Source organism: Hypanus sabinus, chromosome 29, assembly GCF_030144855.1.
Source record: "Hypanus sabinus isolate sHypSab1 chromosome 29, sHypSab1.hap1, whole genome shotgun sequence".
NCBI classification, from domain to species: Eukaryota; Metazoa; Chordata; class Chondrichthyes; order Myliobatiformes; family Dasyatidae; genus Hypanus; species Hypanus sabinus.
The window spans coordinates 8,889,498-8,912,460 of NC_082734.1; the positions used below are offsets into that span (position 1 = coordinate 8,889,498).

Here is a 22,963-nt window from a genome sequence, read left to right on the forward strand (position 1 = left end):
CTGTATATATACCTGGATAATTAATGTACTTTGAATCTTTGACATAATAATTGTAGACCCCCTTGATCAGCAGTGGTATAAAGTTCTGCCAAATCATTTGTTGGTTGGGATGAGTTTTTCTCTGAACTTGGCAATTTAATTGAAAACGTTTCATCACTTGAATATGATGAGTCCTCTGAATACTTGGCCTTTATATACTTTCCAATCAGCTGATTGGATGTCATTTCAGAAACGCATTTGTGATGTGGCGAGGAACTCTTGTCACTGATTGGCTGTGTGGCAAACTTCATACATTGTGGGCTGGAATTCTGCCCCTCAGTGTTGGGGATGTTGGGAGAGCGTGCTAATTTGAATTACTTCTGTTATGCTGTGAGAGCATTTTGTGGAACCCATGCTGATAACACTTCTTCAGTGCCTTCCCACCACTGAGCACATCTACACAGAGCGTTATTGCAGGAAAGCTGCATCCATCATCAGAGGCCCCCACCGCCCAGGTCATAATTGGTGCTGCCATCAGGGAAAAGGTTCAGGAGCCTCAGGACTCACACCACCAGGTTCAGGAACAGTTGTTACCCCTCACCCATCAGGCTCTTGAACTAAAGGGGTAACTTCACTCAACTTCACTTGCCCCATCATTGAAATGTCCCCACAACTTATGAACTCACTTTCAAAGACTCTTCATCTTATGTTCTCAACATTTATAGCTTATTTATTTATTATTGTTATTTCTTCCTTTTCATATTTCTACAGTTTGTTGTCTTTTGCAGACTAGCTGAATACCCCAGGTTGGTGCAGTCTTTCATTGATTGTATTATGGTTATTATTCTATAATGGATTTATTGAGTAGGCCCACAAGAAAATGAATGTCAGGGCTGTATATGGTGACATATATGTGCTTTGATAATAAATTTACTTTGAGCATTCTACTTTAGGTATGCTGTGGCTCAGGAGCCCGCTGGAGAGTAGTAATGCAATCACTCCAGTTGAGTATGATGCTTGTGTGTGGTTTTGTTTCACATGGGGAGGCTGATGCACGGGCAGCCACCACATAGTTCTTGATGGGTCCAGCCCAGGACCCCGTATTATGGCATGCAGGACGACTGGGGATCCTTCACTGCTGCAGCCTTCCTCCGCCTTCACTGCCATCACCTTCCAGCACACCATTGAGGACTCGGTTGGATCGCTCTTTGCCTGGAACTTCCCCTTTGACCTTACCACCACCAGTGACCCTACCAGGAGCTAAGCTCCAGACGGTAGCGCTCGTGGGATCTCAGGAACCCTCAAGCCCCTCCTCGAGCCTCTATGATCCTTGGAGAACACAGGAGAGTGGATATCACTGTTATTTAAAGCTTTGATCTTTGGCAATTCTTCTCCCCAAACAGGCAAAGGCTGCACTGGCACCTGGAAAGCAATGGTGAATTTTGTCACTGCTCTCTGCCTTTTCAAGGCTGGAGATTGCTCACTGTCAGTCTGCAGTACACAAGTGAAAGCAGAACAAAATGATTGTTTCCCCAGATCTGATGCTGCATTAAAATAAAACAATGAACATTAAAAAATACAATAAATATAAAAGCAATCCTATAAAACACAATGTACAAGTAGCTGTTGGGTGTGGCCATATATACATAATAGTTTATATACTGTACATTGACTGATTGTATGTGCATAAAGTGACACGGGGTGCAGGAGTATCTGAGCATAGGGTGACTCTGACAGAAAATGATAAAATGATAAGGTGACTCCTGGCAAGAGGAACTTGCCTAGGTAGAAGCAGGGCACATAACAACGCACTAGTACAGGGACTGTGTCAGTGAAAGTATGAGGTGTGGACTGCACATTCAGTGGCCACTTTATTAGGTACCTCCTGTACCTGATAAAGTAGCCAATGAGTGTATGGTCTTCTGCTGCTGTAGCCCATCCACTTCAAGGTTTGATGTGTTGTTCACTCAGAGAAACTCTTCTGCTGTCGTAACACATAGTTATTTGGGTTACTGTCACCTTCCTGTCAGATTAAACCATTCTGGCTATTCTCTCTGACTTCTCGCTAACAAGGCATTTTCTCCAACAGAACTGTTTTTTTTTGCACCATTCTCTGTAAACTCCAGAGATGGTTATGATGAAAATCCCAGAAGATCAGCAGTGTCTGACATACTCAAACCACCCCATCTGGCACCAACATTCATTCCACAGTCAAGGTCCCTTAGATCACACTTCTTCCCCATTCTGATATTTGGCCTGAACAACAACTGAACCTCTTGACCATGTCTACATGTTTTTATGCCTCGAGTTGCTGCCACATGATTGGCTGATGATATTTGCACTTACAAGCAGGTGTACCTAGTAAAGTGGCCACTGAGTGTACTTACACTTACCGTTCCTTAGTTTAACTAGCAAATTAAGGTCACCAAAAGTAACAGCCCATTCAATTATCAGCTTGGAAATCACTATTACATTGTGGCTGCTTATCATTGTTGTCAGCAACAGTGGGAATTTAGAAAGATCTTTACCTAAATGCGCCCTGCCTTAAGCTTGACCTTGGTGTCGGTAATGGCTTTGACTGCTAAAAGCATGGCAAGTACTAGCTTTGCTCTCCTTCATTATATATGCATTTGGATATCTGCACCACTGGTTTCATAAATGGGAATTGATTCACACTGTATGGTGTTTTAGCTTAAGGTTAATGACTTGAGAAGAACTGCTAATTATATTTAAGGCTACAGCTATAATTTTTGATGCATTGACAGTGAAAATGCTTGACCCATTGAGACGGATTTATGGCTTTATTTAAATCCTTTTGCTTTAGAGCAATTTGCCATTCGATGGATCAGGTTAGTAATGAGAGGAGATGGCCCTCCCTCAAAGAGAGGACATATGACAACTGTGGTTATGTGTAAGATTACCTGTGGCACGGGGTCTTACAAGCTTTGATTATTGATTATTTATTCATTGAGATACAGCACAGAATAGGCCTTTCCATCCCTTCAAGCAATCCCCCAATTATAACCCTAGACAATTTACAACTACCTATTAGCCTACCAACCTGGTACGTCTTTGGAATGTGGGAGGAAACCAGAGCACCCAGAGGAATCCCTTGCGGTCACGGGGAGAACGGGAATTGAACCCGGGTCATCTGTACTGTAAAGCATTGTAAGACCATAAGATATAGGAGCAAAAGTAGGCCATTCAGCCCATCGAGTCTGTACTGTCATGCAATCATGGCTTATCCAGTTCTTCCAGTCATCCCCACTCCCCTACTTTCAACCCATACCCTTTGTGTGCCTTGGTTAAGCAAGAACCTATCTATCTCTGCCTTAAATACACCCAACGATTTGGCCTCCACTGCCACTCGTGGCAACAAATTCCACAGACTTACCACCGTCTGACTAAAGTAATTTCTCCACACCTCAGTTCTAAAAGGACATCCTTCAGTCCTGAGTTGTGTCCTCTTCTACCACGGGAGATAACTTTGCCATATATAATCTGTTCAGGCCTTTTAACGTTCAGAATGTTTCTCTGAGATCCCCCGTCATTCTCCTGAACTCCAGGAAATACAGCCCAAGCACTGCCAGACGTTCCTCATACGCTAAGCCTCTCATTCCTGGAATCATTCTCATGAATCTTTGAACCCTCTCCAATATCAGTACATCCTTTCTAAAATAATGAGCCCAAAACTGCACACAATACTCCAAGTATGGTCTCACAAGTGCCTTATAGAGCCTCAACATCACATCCCTGCTCTTATATTCTATACCTCTAGAAATGAATACCAACGTTGCATTCGCCTTCTTCACAACCAACTCAACCTGGAGATTAACCTCTAGAGTGTCTTGCACAAGGATTCCCAAGTCCCTTTGCATCTCTGCATTTTGAATTCTCTCCCCACCTAAATAATAGTCTGCCTGTTTATTTCTTCCACCAAAGTGTATGACCATACACTTTCCAACATTGTATTTCATTTGCCATTTCTTTGCCCATTCCCCTAAATGGTCTAAGTCCCTCTGCAGGCTCTTTGTTTCCTCAATACTACCTGCTCCTTCACCTATCTTTGTATCATTGGGAAATCTAGCCACAAATCCATTAATACCATAGTCCAAATCATTGAAATACATCATAAAAGGCAACGGTTCCAACACCAACCCCTGTGGAACTCCACTGGTAACTGGCAGCCAGCCAGAATGGGATCCCTTTATTCCCACTCTCTGTTTTCTGCTGACCAGCCAATGCTCCACCCACGCTAGTAACTTCCCTGTAATTCCATGGGCTTTTATCTTGCTAAGCAGCCTCATGTGCAACACCTTGTCAAAGGCCTTCAGAAAATCTAAGTACACCACATCTACTGCATCTCCTTTGTCTACCCTGCTTGTAATTTCCTCAAAGATTTGCAGTGGGTTAGTCAGGCAGGATTTTTCTTTCAGGAAGCCATGCTGGCTTTGGCCTACCTTGTCATCTGCCTCCAGTACTCTGAAATCTCATCCCTAACAATCAATTCCAACAACTTCCCAACCACTGATGTCAGGCTAACAGGTCTATAGTTTCCTCAACACATACAAAATGCTGGTGGAACAGAGCAGGCCAGGCAGCATTTTGTGTGTGGTGTTTAAATTTCCAGCATCTGCAGATTTCCTTGTGTTTGCTCTATAGTTTCCTTTCTGCTTTCTCACTTTCTTACCCTTCTTAAATAGCGGAGTACCATTTGAAAATTTTCAGTCATCTGATACAATGCCAGAATCTATCAGTTCTTGAAAGATTATTGTTAATGCCACCGCAATCTCTCCAGCTACCTCCTTCAAAATCCAAGGGTGCATTCCATCAGGTCCAGGAGATTTATCCACCCGCAGAAGCTTCCTGAGCACCTTCTCAGTTGTAATTTTCACTGCACAAGCTTCACTTCCCTGACACTCTTGAATGTCCAATATACTGCAGATGGTTTCCATCCCTGTCATCTCTGCATCTCTCATTGCAAAATCTCCAGTGTCATTGGTCCTATATCTACCCTCGACTCTCTTTTACCCTTTATATACTTAAAAAAAGCTTTTAGTATCTTCTTTGATATTAGTCGCCGGCTTCCTCTCATAATTCATCTTTTCCTTCCGAATGACCTTCTTAGTTTCCATCTGCAAGTTTTTAAAAGCTCCCCAATCCTCTATCCTCCCACGAGCTCTGGCTTCCTTGTCTGCCCTCTCTTTTGCTTTTACTTCATGCTAACCACTACACTACCGTGCCACCCCAATTACATTGGTGCAAAATCTCAAATTTTTCGACAGGGTATGTTGACGCTGGAAAAAAGAAGCAAATATTACTGATGCTATACAGTAGACCATAAGACCAGAAGACACAGGAGCAGAATTAGGCCATTTGGCCCATCGAGTCTGCTTCACCAATCATGGCTGACCCTTTTCTCCCCTCCTCAGCCCCACTCCCCGGCCTTCTTCCCGTAGTCGTGTCCAATCAAGAACCTATCAAGCTCTGCCTTAAGTAAACCCACCTACCTGGTCTTCACAGTTGCCTGTAAATTGTAAATTCCACAAATACACCACCTTCTGGCTAAAGAAATTTCTCCACATCTCTGTTTTAAATGGATGTCCCTCTATTCTGAGGCTGTGCCCTCTTGTCCTAGAAAGATTTCTTTCCACATCGACTCTGTCTAAGCCTTTCAACATTTAGAAGGTTTCAGTGAGATACCACCCCCCATGCTTCTAAATTCCAGCAAGTACAGACCCAGAGCTATCAAATGTTCCTTGTAAGATAACCCCTTCATTCCCAGAATCATCCTTGTGAACCTCCTTTGAATTCTCTCCAATGCCAGCCCAAAACTGTTCACAATACTCAAAGTGAGGCCTCACCAGTGCCTAATATAGCCTCAGCATCACATCCCTGCTGTTGTATTCTGAACCTGTTGAAATAAATACTAACATTGAATTTGCTTTCCTCTCCACTGACCCTACCTACAAGTTAACCTTTAGGGAGTTCTGCACAAGGACTCCCAAGTCCCTTTGTATCTTGGATTTTTGGATTTTCTCCCCACTTAGAAAATAGTCTCCACATTTACTTCCACTACCAGGGTGCATGACAATGCATTGTATTTAGTTTGCCACTCTCTTGCCCATTCTCCTAATCTGTCTAAGTCTTTCTGCAGCTTATCTGTTTCCTTAACACTACCTGCCTCTCCACCAATCTTCATAGCATCTGCAAACATGGCAACAAAGCCATCTATTCCATCATCTAAATCATTGATATACAACATAAAAAGAAGCGGTCCCAACACCAATCCCTGCAGAACATCACTAGTCACTGACAGCCAACCAGAAAATGATCTTTTTATTCCCACTTGCTGACTCCTACCAATAAGCCAGTGCTCCAACCGTGCCAGTAACTTTCCTGTAATACCATGGGATCTTAACTCAGTAAGCAGCCTCATGTGTGGCACCTTGTCAAAGACCTTCTGAAAGTGCAAATATACAACATCCATTGCATCCCCTTTATCTACCCTACGTGTAATCCCCTCAAGGAATTCCAACAGATTCATCGGGCAACATTTTCCTTTAAGGAAACCATGCTGATGTTATCCTATTTTGTCCTGTGTCACCAAGTACTCCATACCCTCATCCTTAACAATTGACTCCAACCACTGAGGTCAGGCTAACTGGTTTATAATTTCCTTTCTGCTGCCTTCCTCCTTTCTTAAAGAGTGGATGACACTTGCAATCTTCCAGTCCTCTGGCACCATGCCAGAGGCCAATGATTTTTGAAAGGTCATTACTAATGCCTCCACAATCACTACCACTACCTCTTTCAAAACCCTAGGATGTAGATCATCTAGTCCTGGTCAAGTTTAGATTTTTGAGTGCCTTCTCCCTTGTAATAGTAACTGCATTCACTTCTCTTCCCTCACACCCTTCAATACCTGACACACTGCTAGTGTCTTCCACAATGAAGACTGAAGCAAAATACTCATTTAGTTCATCTACCATCTACTCATCCCCTATTATTATTTATCCAGCCTCATTTTCTGGTGTTCCTATATCTGCTCTCATCACTAGATCTGAAATGGTAAAATTGGTTTATTACTGTCATCTTTATCAAGTTTCATCCTACAGGTCATGGGTTGAGGGTGAAAGGTGAAATATTTAGAGAGAACATGAGGAGAACTTCTTCACTCAAGAGTGGTGAGAGTGTGGAACGAGTTGCCAGCAGATGTGCTGGATATGGGTTCAATTCCAACATTTAAGAGAAGTTTGGATAAGTACATGGATTTGGAGGTCAGTGGTCCAGGTGCAGGTCAAAGGGACGAGGCAGAATAATAGTTCAGCATGCACTAGATGGGCCAAAGGGCCTGGTTCTGTGCGTTAATGCTCTGTGACTGAGGGCACTACAGGAAAAACTTTATTTTGCATGCTATCCGTACAAACTACTTTATCACGTCAGTACATTGAGGTAGTCCAAGGAAAAGCAATGGCAGAATGCAGTACATTGTGTTACAGTACAGAAAAGGTGCAGAACAGATGTAAGGCCATGACAAGGTTGCTTATCATTGATTAGATAAGAGTCCATCTTATCCAGGAGGTCTACTCAGTTGTCTTATAACAGTGGAATAGTGTGCCTGTTGGTACATTTCCAGACTTCTGTATCTTCTGCCTGATGGGACAGAGAAGAAGAGAGGATGTCCTGGGTGATAGGGAATGTTGATTTGGCTGCCTGCTTTTCTGAGGCAGCAAGACGTGTAGATAAAGCCCATGGAAAGAAGACTAGTTTCTGCAATATACTGAGCTGCGTCCACAGCTGTCTGCATTCCCTGTGGTCTCATGCAGAGCAGTTGCCATCCCAAGCTGTGATGCATCTGAATAGGATGATTTCTATTAAATATGGGTGTGGGTTGGGGGTGGGAACATGTTGAATTTCTTTATCCCTGAGGAAGTAGAAGCGCTGATGTATTTTCTGGTCCATACTGGAGATGTGGAAGTACCAGCAAGATCAGGCACATCCATGGGCAGAGAAACAGTTGTCTCATCTGCAAAGTCGTCTTTATAAGTCATTAAATTTTAACGTTGTTTAATGTTGTTACTCTCTTCAGCATCGATGAGTACTTGCAGCATTTTTAAGAATAAATCAGTAAAATACAGAACAAACCAGGTAAAGTTCTTAATCAATAATGCCACTTTTTTTCCTCATTTTTGCTAGTGGATTTATTACCAAGTGGAAATGACTGACAATAGGGCATAATTTTAAGGAGATTAAGGATCTAAGGAGCAAAGTATGGGGGGATGTCAGAGGTAAGATTTTTACACAGAGAGTTGGGGGTGCATGAAGCACCCTGCAGGGTGTTGGTAGAGGTAGATGCATCACGGATAGTCACATGGATGATAGAAAGCTACGTGAAGAGAAAGAAGATAGTTAAGAACAATGTTGGCCCCTTGAAGAATGAACTGGGAGAAATTGTTATGGGAAACAGGGAAATGGCAACAGAATTTAATGCGTACTTTAGATCTGTCTTCACCAGGGAGGACACAAGCAATCTCCCAGATGTATGGATGGGCCAGGGTCATAAGATATCAGAGGAATTGAGACAGATTGACATTAGGAAAGAAACTGTGATGAGTAGACTGGTAGGACTGAAGGCTAATAAATCCCCGGGTCCAGATGGTCTGCATCCGAGGGTTCTAAAAGAGGTGGCTCAGGAAATTGCGGATGCATTGGTAATCATTTTCCAATGTTCCTTAGATTCAGGATCAGTTCCTGAAGATTGGAGAGTGGCTAATGTTATCCCACTTTTCAAGAAGGGAGGGAAGGAGAAAACGGAGAACTATCGCCCTGTTAGCCTAACGTCAGTCGTGGGGAAGATGCTCGAGTCCATTATTAAGGACGAAATAGTGGCACATCTTGATGGCAGTAATAGGATTAGGCCAAGCCAGCATGGATTTACCAGGGGCAAATCATGCTTGACTAATCTGTTGGAGTTTTTTGAGGGTGTAACAAGGCTGTTAGACGAGGGTAAGCCAGTGGATGTTGTGTACCTAGATTTTCAGAAGGCATTCGATAAGGTGCCACATAGGAGATTGGTGAGTAAAATCAGAGCTCATGGCATTGGGGGGCAGGGTTTCAACATGGATAGAAAACTGGTTGGCAGATAGAAAGCAAAGGGTAGCAGTGAATGGGTGTTTCTCGGACTGGCTTGAGGTGACTAGTGGGGTACCACAGGGCTCTGTATTGGGACCACAGCTCTTTACGATTTATGTCAATGATTTAGATGGGGGCATTGAAAACTATATCAGCAAGTTTGCTGACGATACTAAACTGGGTGGCAGTGTGACATGCGAAGAGGACGTTAGGAGAATACAGGGAGACTTGGATAGGCTGGGTGAGTGGGCAGATACTTGGCAGATGTCATTCAATGTGAATAAATGTGAAGTTATCCACTTTGGAAGCAGGAACAAGAGGGCAGAGTATTGTCTGAACGGTGTAGAGTTAGGTAAGGGAGAAATGCAAAGAGACCTAGGAGTCCTAGTTCACCAGTCAATGAAGGTGAATGAGCAAGTGCAACAGGCAGTGAAGAGGGCAAATGGAATGTTGGCCTTTGTTACAAAGGGAATTGAGTACAAGAGCAAGGATGTCCTTTTGCATTTGTACAGGGCCCTGGTGAGACCACACCTGGAATATTGTGTACAGTTTTGGTCTCCAGGTTTAAGGAAGGACATTCTGGCAATTGAGGAAGTGCAGCGTAGATTCACTAGGTTGATTCCTGGGATGGCAGGGCTGTCTTACGCAGAGAGATTGGAGAGATTGGGCTTGTACACGCTGGAATTGAGGAGATTGAGAGGGGATCTGATTGAAACGTTTAAGATAATTAAAGGATTTGATAGGATTGAGGCAGGAAATATGTTCCAGATGTTGGGAGAGTCCAGTACCAGAGGGCATGGATTGAGAATAAGAGGTCAGTTATTTAAAACAGAGTTGAGGAAAAACTTCTCCCAGAGAGTTGTGGAGGTGTGGAATGCACTGCCTCGGAAGACGGTGGAGGCCAATTCTCTGGATGCTTTCAAGAAGGAGCTAGATAGATATCTGATGGATAGGGGAATCAAGGGATATGGGGACAAGGCAGGGACTGGGTATTGATAGTGAATGATCAGCCATGATCTCAGAATGGCGGTGCAGACTCGAGGGGCCGAATGGTCTACTTCTGCACCTATTGTCTATTGTCTATTGTCTAAAAGTGGGGAGCTATGAGGAGGATAGGGTTAGATTGGTGTTAGAGTAGGTTAAAAGTTTGGCACAGTATCATGGTCTGATACTGTTCAATGTTGAATAAGATTGTGTACGGTACATCAAATCTGTCAGAGCTTAAAGCGAGCATAATAGTGTCTTACCAACTCACTGAGGGGATAATTATCTTCTCCATGCTCAATGAAGGAAAGTTCTTTATGTTTCCAAGTGCCTGTGTAATCGTAGAACCCATTAAATGTACTTTACAAGTTTAGGTTCAACCTATCTCGACTGAATACAACCTCAGTGGAGAGAAAACCAGACCTTCAGATCTTTCCTAACATAAACAGTAGCTTGATAGTCATTCAGCGTGGAAACAGGCCCTCCATCCTAACTCATAGTTGTCTCTTTCCCATCCATTGGAGATATATCAGGAGCACTGCATAGTCAGGGACCACCCATCTGTCCAACAATCTCTTTGGGACCGTAGCATTAGGGCAAGAACTGAGTTGGGGCAAGTGAAGTTGAGAGAAGTTATCCCCTTTGGTTCAGGAGCCTGATGGTTGAGGAGTAATAGTTGTTCCTGAACCTGCAGTTGTGGGTCCTAAGGGTCCTGTACCTTATTTCTGATGGCAGCCACGAGAAGAGAGCATGACCTGGGTGGTGGTGGGGGGGATGTCCCTGATAATGAATGCTACTTTCCTGCAACAGCACCCTGTGTGGATGTGCTCAGTGATGGGGAGACATTTTCCCGTGCCGTATCCACTACCTTTTGCAGGATTTTCCATTCAAGTGCGTTGGTGATCCCATACCAGGCTGTGATGCAGTGGGGACTAAACTCACAGCCTTCTGGTGCACCCCTGCTGATGGAGATTGTGGAGGAAATGTTGCCAATCTGACTGACTGGGGTCTGCAAGTGTGGAAATTGAGGACCCAATTGCACAAGGAAGTGTTGAGGCAATGGTTTTGAAGCTTATTGTTTGGTTTTGAGGCTATGATGGCATTGAATGTCAAGCTGTAGTCAATAAAGAACATTCTGTTGCATGCACCTTTGCTGACCAGATATTCCAGGGCTGAGTGAAGAGCCATTGAAACGACATCTACTGTGCCATTTGGATGATACTGGCCGATAGTTATTGAGGCAGATTGACACTTTTTACTGAGGGACCAGTGTAATTGAAGCCTGCTTGAAGCAGGTGGGTCCCTCAGACTGCTGAAGCAAGAGGTTAAAGATCTTAGAAAACACTCCACTAGTTCATCGGCACAGAACATTAGCGCATAACAAGGTAGCCCGTCTGAGCTGGATGCTTTTCATGGGCTCACCCTCCTGAAGGCTGCTCGCACATCAGCATCAGGGACTGAAGCCACAGGATCAACACAGGCCGTGGGAGTTCACGACGGTTCCTCCATGTTTTGAAGGTTAAAGTGAGTGTTGAGTTCACCTGGAAGCAAAGCCCTGTTGTCAGCTATGTCACTTGATTTCACTTCCGTAAGAGGTGGTTGTTTTCAGGCACTGCCACAGCTGTCGAGCTTGTTCATTTATTCAAGCTTAGTCCAGAATTGCCTCTCCGCCAATGAAATGGCTTTCCAGAGATCGTACCTGGACCACTTGTAACCTTCTTGGTTGCCAAACCTGAATGCCTCTGATCTGGCTCTCAGCGGATTGTGGATCTCATGGTTTATCCAGAGCTTCAGGTTGGGGAATGATTTTGTGGGGCCACATTCGTCTACAACAGTTTTTATAAAGCCCATGATTCAGATCCACAGTTGAGTCTTGAATACCCCTAGTCCACAGACTTGAAGCGATTACTGTGCTCCTCTGTCTCCCATGACCTCCTCTATCTCTGGAGACATGCTCCTTAGTCTCTGACTGTATGCAGGAAGGAAAAGTGCAGTTGTGTGACCAGATTTCCTGAAATGCAGTCCAGACATGGAATGGTAGGCATTCCTTATCTTAGAGTAGCAGTGGTCTGTTGTGTTGGGACGTCTGGTGGTACAATCTATATGCTGAAGGTAATTGGGCAGGGATTTCTTCAAACGAGCTTGATATAAATCCCTGACTATCCACCACCTGAAGTTGTGTTAATATCCCAGTTCTGTTGAAGGGCCATTGATCTGAAGCGTTAGCTCTGTATTTATCTCTATATGGATGCTTCTTGAGCTGCAGAGTATGCCTACCATCCAGAGCCTCTCCAACACCGTCGTAACTCTCCTCCACTCTTTCTGGATTAATGGCATCTTTCCAAATCCGAACACGTTACTCCAAATGTGGCCTCGCCAAAATCTTGCACAAGCAATAAATTGCAGTCATGGAGGAACTGACACCAGATGCAGGCAAGAATTAAGAAATAGAAGCAGAAATAGGCTTATCAGAAATGATAAGCTCATGGTTGACCTTTTCCCCTCCCTTACTAACCCCATAACTTGTGGCCAAAGCTCTCAGTCTGATCAGCACCTCCACTTATTGATTCACCATCAATAACTCTCGGAGATGTGAGTCGAGATAGGCTTTTAGTAGCTGGAAGAGAGCAGTCAGCAGCAAGAGACCACCACACAACATCCTGGAGACTGAGGGAGGAGCAGGGGCCTTTATACAGGGGTCTGTGGGAGGAGCCACGGGAGCAATCAGCGGGGTGGGGGCGTGTTCAGACAGGTATATGTAGTTCTCCTCACTGATTAACCCCCTACCTCACCACTCCACCCAGCCCCACTGTATGTACAGATGTACATTGTGTTTGATAGAATTGCTTTTATATTTATATTAATAGTGTTTTTTGTTTTTATTCTGTTCTTTATACTTACTGTGTTTTTTTGTGCTGCATCACATCTGAGGTAACAATCATTCAGTTCTCTTTTACACTCGTAAAATAAATTATCTTGAATATTAAATGTTTGATCTTGAGTTCCATATCTTTTTATTCCCTTCATGCTGAACTATCTACCAGCATGTCTTGAATATCTATTTATTTATCGATCTGTCTATCTAAATATCTGTTTATTTATTTGTCTATCTGATTATTTATTGAATCTATTTATTTATCCATCTATCTATCTACTTATCTATTTATTCATTTATAAATTTGAGCTGTGCCATCCAGCAATTCCCTGATTTAATCCCCGCCTAATCACGGGACAATTTACAATGACCAATTCACCCACCGACCAGTGCATCTTTGAACTGTGGGAGGAAACCGGAACACCCAGAGGTTACGGGGAGAACATACAAGCTCCTTACAGGTAGCGGTGGGAATTGCTGGTACTGTAAAGCGCTGTGCTAACCACTATGCTACCGCGCCACCGCTGGAGACACAGTGTGGAGGAACAAGAGATGCAGGAATCTGGAACAACGAACATTCTGCTGGAGGAACTCTGTGGGGGACCGGTGGGGTGGGGGGGGGGTGTTGATGGAGAAGGTACTATTAACACTTTGGACTGGAATCTTGCATTTGGAACCCCAATTGATGCAAGATTTCAATCCAACAACCCTCCTAATTCTGCTCAACCTGTTGACTTCCTCCAGCATGGACTAGAAGGGCCGAGATGGCCTGTTTCCGTGCTGTAGTCGTTATATGGCTATTTCTAAGATGCTCAACAACAGAGAATTACAAAGATACATTACTCTTAAGAATTAAGGTTTTTCTCCCCACATCAGTCTTGGACAGATTTTCAGCCGAAAGTCGAGAAAATCTGCAGAAGTTGGAAATCCAAGTAAGACGAAATGCTGGAGGAACTAGGCAGGTCAGGCAGCATCTATGGAAAAGAGTAAACAGTTGAAGTTTTGGGCGAAGATCCTTCATCAGTATTGGAAAAAGGATGAGAAGTCAGAGCAAGAATACATTTTTTTAAGACCGGTCCGTTGCAGGTGGCAGAGCGAGAATACTGGAGTTTTGGAAGTGACTGGGATAGGGACACCAGTTAGCTTCTCATTCTTGCTCTAACTTATCACCTTTTTTCCCAGTCCTGATGAAGGGTCTCGACCCGAAACGTCAACTGTTTACTCTTCTCTATAGGTGATGCCTGGCCTGCTGAGTTCCTCTAGCATTTTGTGAGTGTTGCATAGATTTTGAGCCTCTGATTTTGAGGCTGATTCTTGGTTTTGGAGATCTCAGACAATGGATCAACATCGCAGTTAGTACAAGTACCTCTCAGTTTCAGAGGGCTGAGTTCACCCTGATCTCTGGTGCTGCCTGCTTGGAGTTAGCTTGTTCTCCAGTTGAGCTTGCTCTGCATGCAGTGGTTTTCCACCACATCCCAAGGGCCTTCGCTCCATCTGTGGCAAAAGGAAGTGTCTCTTGGTAGCTACCCTTTTCAATTTGGCTTCCCATTCCCATTCCATGACTGTCCATGGCCTCCTCTGCTGCCATAATGAGGCCAAACTCAAGCTGGAGGAGGAACACCTCACGTCTGGGTAGCCTCCAACCTGTAAGTCGGTGGAAGTTCTCTAACATATTCCCCTCTCTCCCTTGGGTGCCCCTCCTCCTCCCCTATCTCCTGTTTTCTCCTATTAAATTCCTTCTTGTTCAGCCCTTTACCCTTCCACCCATCACCTCCCGGCTTCTTACTTCACCCCACTCACCCATCTTGCCATTCTCCTTCCAGCTTGGACTTCATGGCCTCCCCACACCTTCTTGTTTTGGCTTCTTCCCCCTTCCCTTCCACTCCTGATGGAGAGTCTCAGCCCAAATCGCCGACTCTTTATTCCTCTCCATACTGGCTGAGTTCCTCCAGCATTTTGTGTTGTGTGAATATTCCAGTTCTGTTGAAGGGTCATTACTCTGAAATGTTCGCTCTGTTCTCTCTCTATAGGTGCTGCCTGAGCTCAGGTTATTTCAGGTTATTTCTATCACCTTTTGTTTAACACAGAGGGATGTTCTATTAGTCTGAGAGAAAGTTCAAAGTAAATTTATTATCAAAGTACATATATGTCTTCATATATCGAACCGTGAGATTCAGTTTCTTGCAGGCATTCACAGTAGAACAGAAAAATACAACAGAATTGAAAAACTACACACAAGCAAAGACTGACAAACAACGTGCAAAAGAAGACAAACTGTTCAAATACAAAAAAAATCAAATACTATTAATATACATAAATGTATAGATGGATAGATGGATGGATGGGAAATTAAGGGTTATGGGGAAAAGGCAGGTAGGTGGAGATGAGTTCATGGTCAGATCAGCCATGATCTCATTGAATGGCGGAGTAGGCTCAACGGGCCAGATAGTCGACTCCTGCTCCTAGTTCTTATGTTCTTAGATAGATGGATGGACGGATGATCGAATAGATAGTTGTATAGATGGATGGACAAATAGATAGATGGATAAATAAATAAATAAACAAACAAATAAATAACTGCATGTATGTTACTGAGAACATGTTGTAGAGTCCTTGAAAGTGCATTCTGGTGAGTGGAGTAATCCGCACTTGTTTAGAAACCTGATGGCTGACGGGTAATAGCTGTTCCTGAACCTGGTGGTGCGGGTCCTAAGGCAGCAACGAGGAGAGGTCATGGTCCGGTTGGAGGGGGTCCTTGGTGATGGGTGCTGCTTTCCTGTGGCAGTGCTCTGCGCTCAATGGACACTGTACCAGTTTATTACAAGGAGTGCAGCATTCTCTCAGTGATTACTTGAGGGTTCTCTGCTCAAGTCTTTAAAGTGGCACTTGATCTGACAAACTTCTGCTTCAGTGACAAGAGTGCTACTGCTCCGGAATGTTAAAGACGAGGCTGCACCCAATTTCCAAATGCACAGAGATTGTCCCACTCAAGTGAAAGATATTGAATGTTATCTTCCTGTTGTAAAGAGTTAGTAAGTAAGCTTGGCTCCTGTGAACTAGCTAATGTCACCTTGTCAGTCAAACAAAAAACTTTGCAAGAAATAGAAGATAATGCAACACTTGGAAAGGTACGAGGTAATCAGCAGTAGTCAGAGCACATTTGTAAAGGGCAGTCATGCCTGGTGAATTTAACAATCCTATGAAGACTTCACTCAGCCTGGAGACAAGAGAAATGCAGTGGTATATTAGGAGTTGCAGAATGGATTTGACAGGTTGCCAACAAAAAAATAAAACATGCATTTTTCTTTCTTGCCTGCTTTACTCCATCCATTTCTGTATAGACGGGGAGGGCGGCTCCTTTAGTGTTGAGTTGCAAAGCGGGTGTTCCTGGCCAGCTACAAGGACAGTGCTTTACAGTCGGCGATGGCAGTGGCATTAATCTGCATCTGAAATTCATTCTGCTGGCCCAGGGGGGGTTGCTCAATATGCAGATGAGTGTTCCACACCAGTCATTAGCTCTATTGTTATGAATGCAGTTTTCCTACTAGCTCTGTGGGTGAATGAATATTTCCTACTCACAAGGGTCTGTGTCCTGACACAGATCAATGGGTTTAATAAGAAGGCATCAATGCAATCAGTCCCCTGCGATTGGCAATCGGTACACCTTTTTATGAAGTAATTGACCTGCTTGCACTTGTACTCAAGGAGAATGTGAACCATTCTACTGCCTCTGGGCAAGGGGCACAGGAGCCATAGTTCCCATAACATCAGGTTCAGGGATGGTTATCACTCATCAACCATCATACTTCACTCACCTCAAGTCTGAACTGATTCCACAACCTATGGATTCACTTCAAGGATTCTATAATTCATGTTCTCAATGATATCTATCTATTTATGTATGTATCTATCTATCTGTCTATATCTATCTTTCTGGGTATTTTTCTGACTATCCATCTTTCTGTCTATCTGTTATCTATCTTTCTGTCTATCGATCTATTTATCTCTCTATCTTTCTATCTGTCTATTTATATAATTTGATTATTTTTTGTATTTGCAGTTTGTCTTCTTTTGCACATTAGCTATTTACCTTAACTTCTGATTAGATGGTGGCATGCTTGGATGCAGCAGGCTGTATGGGGCCGAACAAAGGTGTTATTGTCCTTTTTGTAAATGTCTCTTTTACAATCGCAAGACATTGCTGGACATTAAGAGCTTCAAGTTCTGCAGGTTCTACCCCGCCAAGATGCTTGTTGGTGGAGCTGCACCTGGTGCCTGCTACAGAGAGATGTCAGGGCCGGTGCGCAGTGTGGTGTGCCGTCTAACAGCGAGTGATTGTCTTAGTCCGTTTTCTTGTGGTCGCAAGACTCTGCCAGACATTAGTAATGTGGAGTGCTGCAAGTCTGGTTCACTGACTTACTGGTGGGACTGGGAACTGCGTGGCTTCGGTTGTAGCGTGGGCTAGGCCACAAGCCGCGGTGTCGCCTATTTGTAGCTGCCCAGGAGAGAGGCATCGGTGCCCAGAGGTGGTGTGATGTGGTGCAGCATCCATGCTGATGTCGGTGCTGCCCTCTAGTGTTCGCTCAGTAGAAGGCAAGCTGGATTGCACTTGTCTGCAGCCTGCTGCGGGCTTGCTCAGCTTTCACAGATTTAGGGACTTGGGGTATTTTTTTTGTGTGACTGTATGTTTGCTGTTATCTTATATTTGCTATATGTGTGTTGTGCTGTGTATGACTGTTGGTTCTGTGCTTTGCACCTTGGCCCCAAAGGAACACTGTTTCATTTGGCTGTGTACACGGATGTTAATGTACGGTTGAGTGACAATTAAACTTGAACTTGCCAGTCTTTGTGCTTAGTTTTTCATTGATACTATTGTATGTTTTATTCTACTGCAAATGCCTGCAAGAAAATGAATCTCAGGGTAGAACACAAGTGATATATATGTTCTTTGATAATAACTTACTTTGAACTTTTGAGATGGTGGCTTGGTTCCTGATGTTCTCCTTGGCGAAGAGCCCTGGTTTCAGGCTTTCACAAGGTGAGGCAGCAGCCAAGTTAAAACGGCAGAGCTAATCAGAGGATGCACAGCCACAGGATGGGTTAACTCCTGGCAAGTTTCGAGGCAAACTGGTATCAATGACCAAAATCTGAACGAGTTTGACAGAGCAAATGAAGTGGAAGCGTCTCGAAAAAGGTTTTTTACCCAAAATAATCAACAGAAGAAATCAGGAGTGACGCGAGAAGATTAAAGACCATCCCATTGAATCATACAGTGAAGTGCAACAGAGCCTTTAACTTTTACACGCTATCGCCTCCCAGATTCTCACTTCATTCCCTCCTCCCTCACCCAACTACCTTCCCCCACTCCTGACTTCACCTATCACCTTCCAGCTGTTCTCCTTCTCCCGCCACCCCCCACCACCACCTTCACTGGCTTCTTGAAGGGTCTTGGCCTGAATTGCCGACACTTTATTCCTCTCCACAGATGCTTCCTGACCTGCAGAATTCCTCCAGCACTTTGTGTACTTTACAGTGAAATGTGATGTTTGTGTCAACGATCTGCAGCGTCTGAGGATATGCGGCCGGCAGCCCGCAGGTGTCACCCCACTTCAAGCACCCACAACCATACAAACTCGTTACAGAATTGAACTCCAACCTTCCAATCGCTGGCGCTGTTATTAGATCAAGGGTTCAAAGGTTCATTTATTATCAAAGTATGTATGCAGTACACAACTCTGAGATTCATCTTCTCCAGATAGCCACGAGAGAGGAAAACTATGAAAGTCAGTTCGAAGAGAAACAGCAAAGCCACCACCTCCACACAAAAGACAGCAATACGATCATCAACCCCCCCCCAAACCTCCCTCTCCCCACAGAAAATGCAGCAAGAACTTCTCCTCTGCACAAAAAAATGAGAAAGAATAATTGAGAACATAATACAGAATATAAAAATCATAAGACTAAATAAGGGCACAATCCATAGTCCGATCCAAAACAGCAGAACATCCTCTGACATCATCAAAAGAAAGAGACTTGGTGACAGAGGGTTCACATCAGCGATCAAAAGGCAGGAAGTCGCTGCTTAGTCCTCACCCGCCTTCCGCATCCACCTCGATGTTTCAATCTTCCTTGACACTCTAATCAGCAAATAATGGACGCTTTAACCAGTGAAGTGGATGTTAGCCAGATAGTGCAATGTCTGAAAGGGAATTGAAAGCAGATTGAAATTTGTTAGATAAAGATCGATAAGCAGTTTACAAATAGAGAGGGAAAGCTGTTGGGTTTCAGAAGGACCAGAATGACCTTGTAAACATTATATTATTATGCAGGAACAGCAGACAATTAGCAAGGCCAACAGTGTGTTAGCGTTTATTGCAAAAGGATTTGAGTGCAAGAGTAAAAGCACCTCATTCCAATTAAATAGAGCCCTGGTGAGATTGTGTTTGGAATACGTGATCAGATCTGGGCTCCAGCTGTAAGGAAGGATAGACCGAGTCCGATGGAGGTTCACAGGATTACTTCCTAGTATAGGTGTAGAGAATCAGAATCAGGTTTAGTTCCACTGACCTGCTGCAGAATTTGTGGTTTTGTGGTGCAATAAATAAAAAAATGTTACCATAACTTGCAATAAGAAATGCGGTCCTGTACACTTGGTGGCCATTTCATTGGGTTCTTCCTGCACCAAATAAATGGCTACCTAGTGCACATCCGTGGTCTTCTGCAACTGTAGTCCACCCACTTCAAGCCTTGACGTGTTGTGTGTTCAAAGATGCTCTTCGGTACACCACGGTTCTAATGCATGGTTGATGAGCTACTGTCACCTAGAACAAGTCTGGCCATTCTCCTCTGACCTCTCTTATTAACAAGATGATTTCACCCACAGATCTACTGCTCACTGGATGCTTTTCGTCTTTTTTTGCACCGTTCTCTGTAAAGTCTAGAGACTGCGTGAAAATCGCAGGGGATCGTTAGTTTCTGAACCACCCCATCTGGCACCCATAACCATTCCAGGGTCAAAGTCACTTGGATTTAATTCTTGCCCGTTCACTGTTTAAACTGAACAACAACTGTGAATCGGGATATGCTATGCTGTTGTTGGAAGTGTGTCAACACTTGTGGTCAGTGATATAAACGATGCATTTCATGGTATGTTTCAATGTTTTGATGTAGTTGTGACAAATCATACTGCATAATTGCATTTTATTCTGCATTCTGCTATTGTTTTAACTTGTACTACCTCTATGCACTGTGTAATGAATAGATCTGTGAGAACAGTGTTGAAGACCAGCTTTTTACTGTACCCTGGTACATTTCAAAGTTCAAAGTAAATTTACTGTCAAAGTACATATAGGTCACCATATACAGCCCTCGTGTTCCTTTTTTTCCAGCAGGCATACTCAATAAATCCATAATAGAATAATAACCATAATAGAATCAATAAAAGACACGCACTAACTTGGGCGTTTAACCAGTGTGAAAAAGACAGCAAACTGTGCAAATACAAAAAGAAAGGAGAAATAATAATAAACTAATAAGCAATAAATATTGAGAACATGAGATGAAGAGTCCTCGAAAGTGAGTCCATGGGTTCTGGAAACAGTTCAGTTTTGGGGCGAGAGAAGCTGAATGAATTTATCGCCTCTGGATCAAATGCCTGATGTTGAGGGGTGGTAACTTTTCCTGAGGCTCCTGTGCCTTCTTCCTGATGGCAGCAGCGAGCAGAGAGCATGTCCTGGGTGGTGGGGTTCCCTGATGATGAAGGATGCTTTCCTGTGACAACACTCAACGGTGTACTCAAACAATTCCAATTCTAATTCCAACCTGGAACAACAAACAAACTGTTGGAGGAATCCGACAAGTGAGGCACCTTCTGGAATTGATGGCTGACATTCCTTTTTTGAGAACCTTTTCATCAGTCCCTTCACCTGCTTAAGATCAGGTGAAGGGAATACAGGGGGCCTTTTCTGGTTGGCTGCTGATGACTAGTGGTATTTCACAGGGGTCGGTGTTGGGACGGCATCTTTCATGTGATAAGTCAATGACTTTGATGACAGTATTGATGGCTTTGTGTCTAAATTTGCAGATGATGCAAAGATAAATGGTGAGGCAGATAGCGTTGTGGAAGAATTAGACAGATTAGGTTAATGGGCAAAGAGGTGGCAGTTGGAATATAGTGTGGGGAAATGCACGGTCGTGCAATTTGGTAGAAGGAATAAAGGCATAGACTCTTTTCTAAGTGGAGCATCCTTGTGCAGGATTCCCTGAAGGTTAACCTGCAGGACAAGTCAGTAGTAAGGAAGGAAAATGTGTTCATTGTTAGCATTCATTTCAAGAGGACTAGAATTTAAAAGCGGACATGTAATGATGAGGCTTTATATGACATTAGTCAGGTGGCACTTAGAGCAGTTTTAGGCCCCTTATCAAAAAAGGATGGCTGGCAGTGGAGAGGGTCCAGAAGGGTTCATAAGAATGGTCCTGCAAAAGATAGGGTTAATGTACGAGGAGCATTTGATGGCTCTTGCCTGTACTCACTAGATTTAGAAAAATGATGGAGTATCTCATTGAATCCCAGAGAGCACAGCCTCAAAATAACGGTATGATCATTTAGACAGAGATGAGGAGGAATTTCTTTAGCCAGAGGGTGGTGAATCTGTGGAATTCATTCTCACTGTAGGCTGTGGAGGCCAAGTCATTGGGTATATTTAAAGCAGAGGTTGATGGGTTCTTGATTAGTCGGGGCATCAAACGTCGTGGAGAGAAAGCAGGAAAATGGAGATGAGAGGGATAATAAATCAGCCATGATGGAATGGTGGAGCAGACTCGATGGGCCAAATGGCCTGACTCTACTCCTTTTGGTCTTTTGGCCTTGGCCCAAAATGTTCACTGTCTATTTCCCTCCACAGATGCTGCTTTACTCAGAGTTCCTCCAGCAGTTTGTTCTGTACGCTTCACAGCCCAGAATATATTTCTCTTTCCAGATATTTGTCCCATTCCGCTTTTTAAAACTCCCATAATAACTAGAAGCAGGAGCTGCCCATTCAGTCCCTCTCATGCCAACTAGTCAATGAATAAAGTTCAAAGTAAATTTATTATCAAAGTACACGCGGCTCCTTATACCACGTTGGAATTCATTTTCTCGCAGGCATTCACAGTAGGACAAAAAGTACAATAGAGTCAATGAAAAGCTGCATACAAGTAAAGACTGACAAATAGCCAACGTGCAAAAGAAGACAAACTGTGTAAATAAAAATACATAAATAAATAAATACTGAGAACATCAGTCTTTGAAAGTGAGTCCCTAGATTATAGAATCAGGTCAGAATTGAGTCAAATTAAGTTATACATATTGGTTCAAAAGCCCGATTGTTGAGGAGTAATAACTGTTCCTGAATCTACTGTTGTGGATCCCAAGGCTCCTGTCCCAAGGCTCCTCTCTGATTCCAGCAACAAGAAGAGTGTGTAGACTTGGTGGTGGAGGTCCTTGGAGAAGAATTCTGCTTTCCTGTGACAGTGTTCCATGTAGATGTGCTCAGTGGTGGGGAGGGCTTTTCCTGTGATGGACTGGGTTGAATGCACTACTTTTTGTAGGATATTCAGTTCAAGGGAATTAGTGTTTACATACCAGGCTGTGATGCAACCAGTCAGGGTACTCTCCACCGCACATCTATAGATGTTTGTCAAAATTTTAGGTGACATACCAAATCTTCACAAACTTCTAAAAATAGTAGAGGCACTGTCATACCTTCTTTGTAATGGCACTTACATGCTGGACTCAGGACACGTCCTGTAAAATAATGCTGAGCAAATTAAAGTTGCTGGCCATTTCCGTGTTTGATACCCCAAAGAGGACTGGCTCATGGATCTCTGATTTCTTTCTCCTGAAGTCAATAATCAGCTCCTTGGTCTTGCTGACATTGAGTGAGGGATTGTTGTAGCAACACTCAGCCAGATTTTCAGTCTCCCTCCCAGATGCTGATTCATCACCACCTT

The 22,963-nt window shown here is 43.6% G+C and overlaps 1 protein-coding gene across 1 annotated transcript in view; it reads left to right on the top strand.

The window, feature by feature from the left end:
* Positions 1-22,963, top strand: part of cacna1ia (calcium voltage-gated channel subunit alpha1 Ia) — a 589,581-nt gene that overhangs the window by 467,071 nt on the left and 99,547 nt on the right. The gene's annotated exons all lie outside the window — the stretch shown is intronic.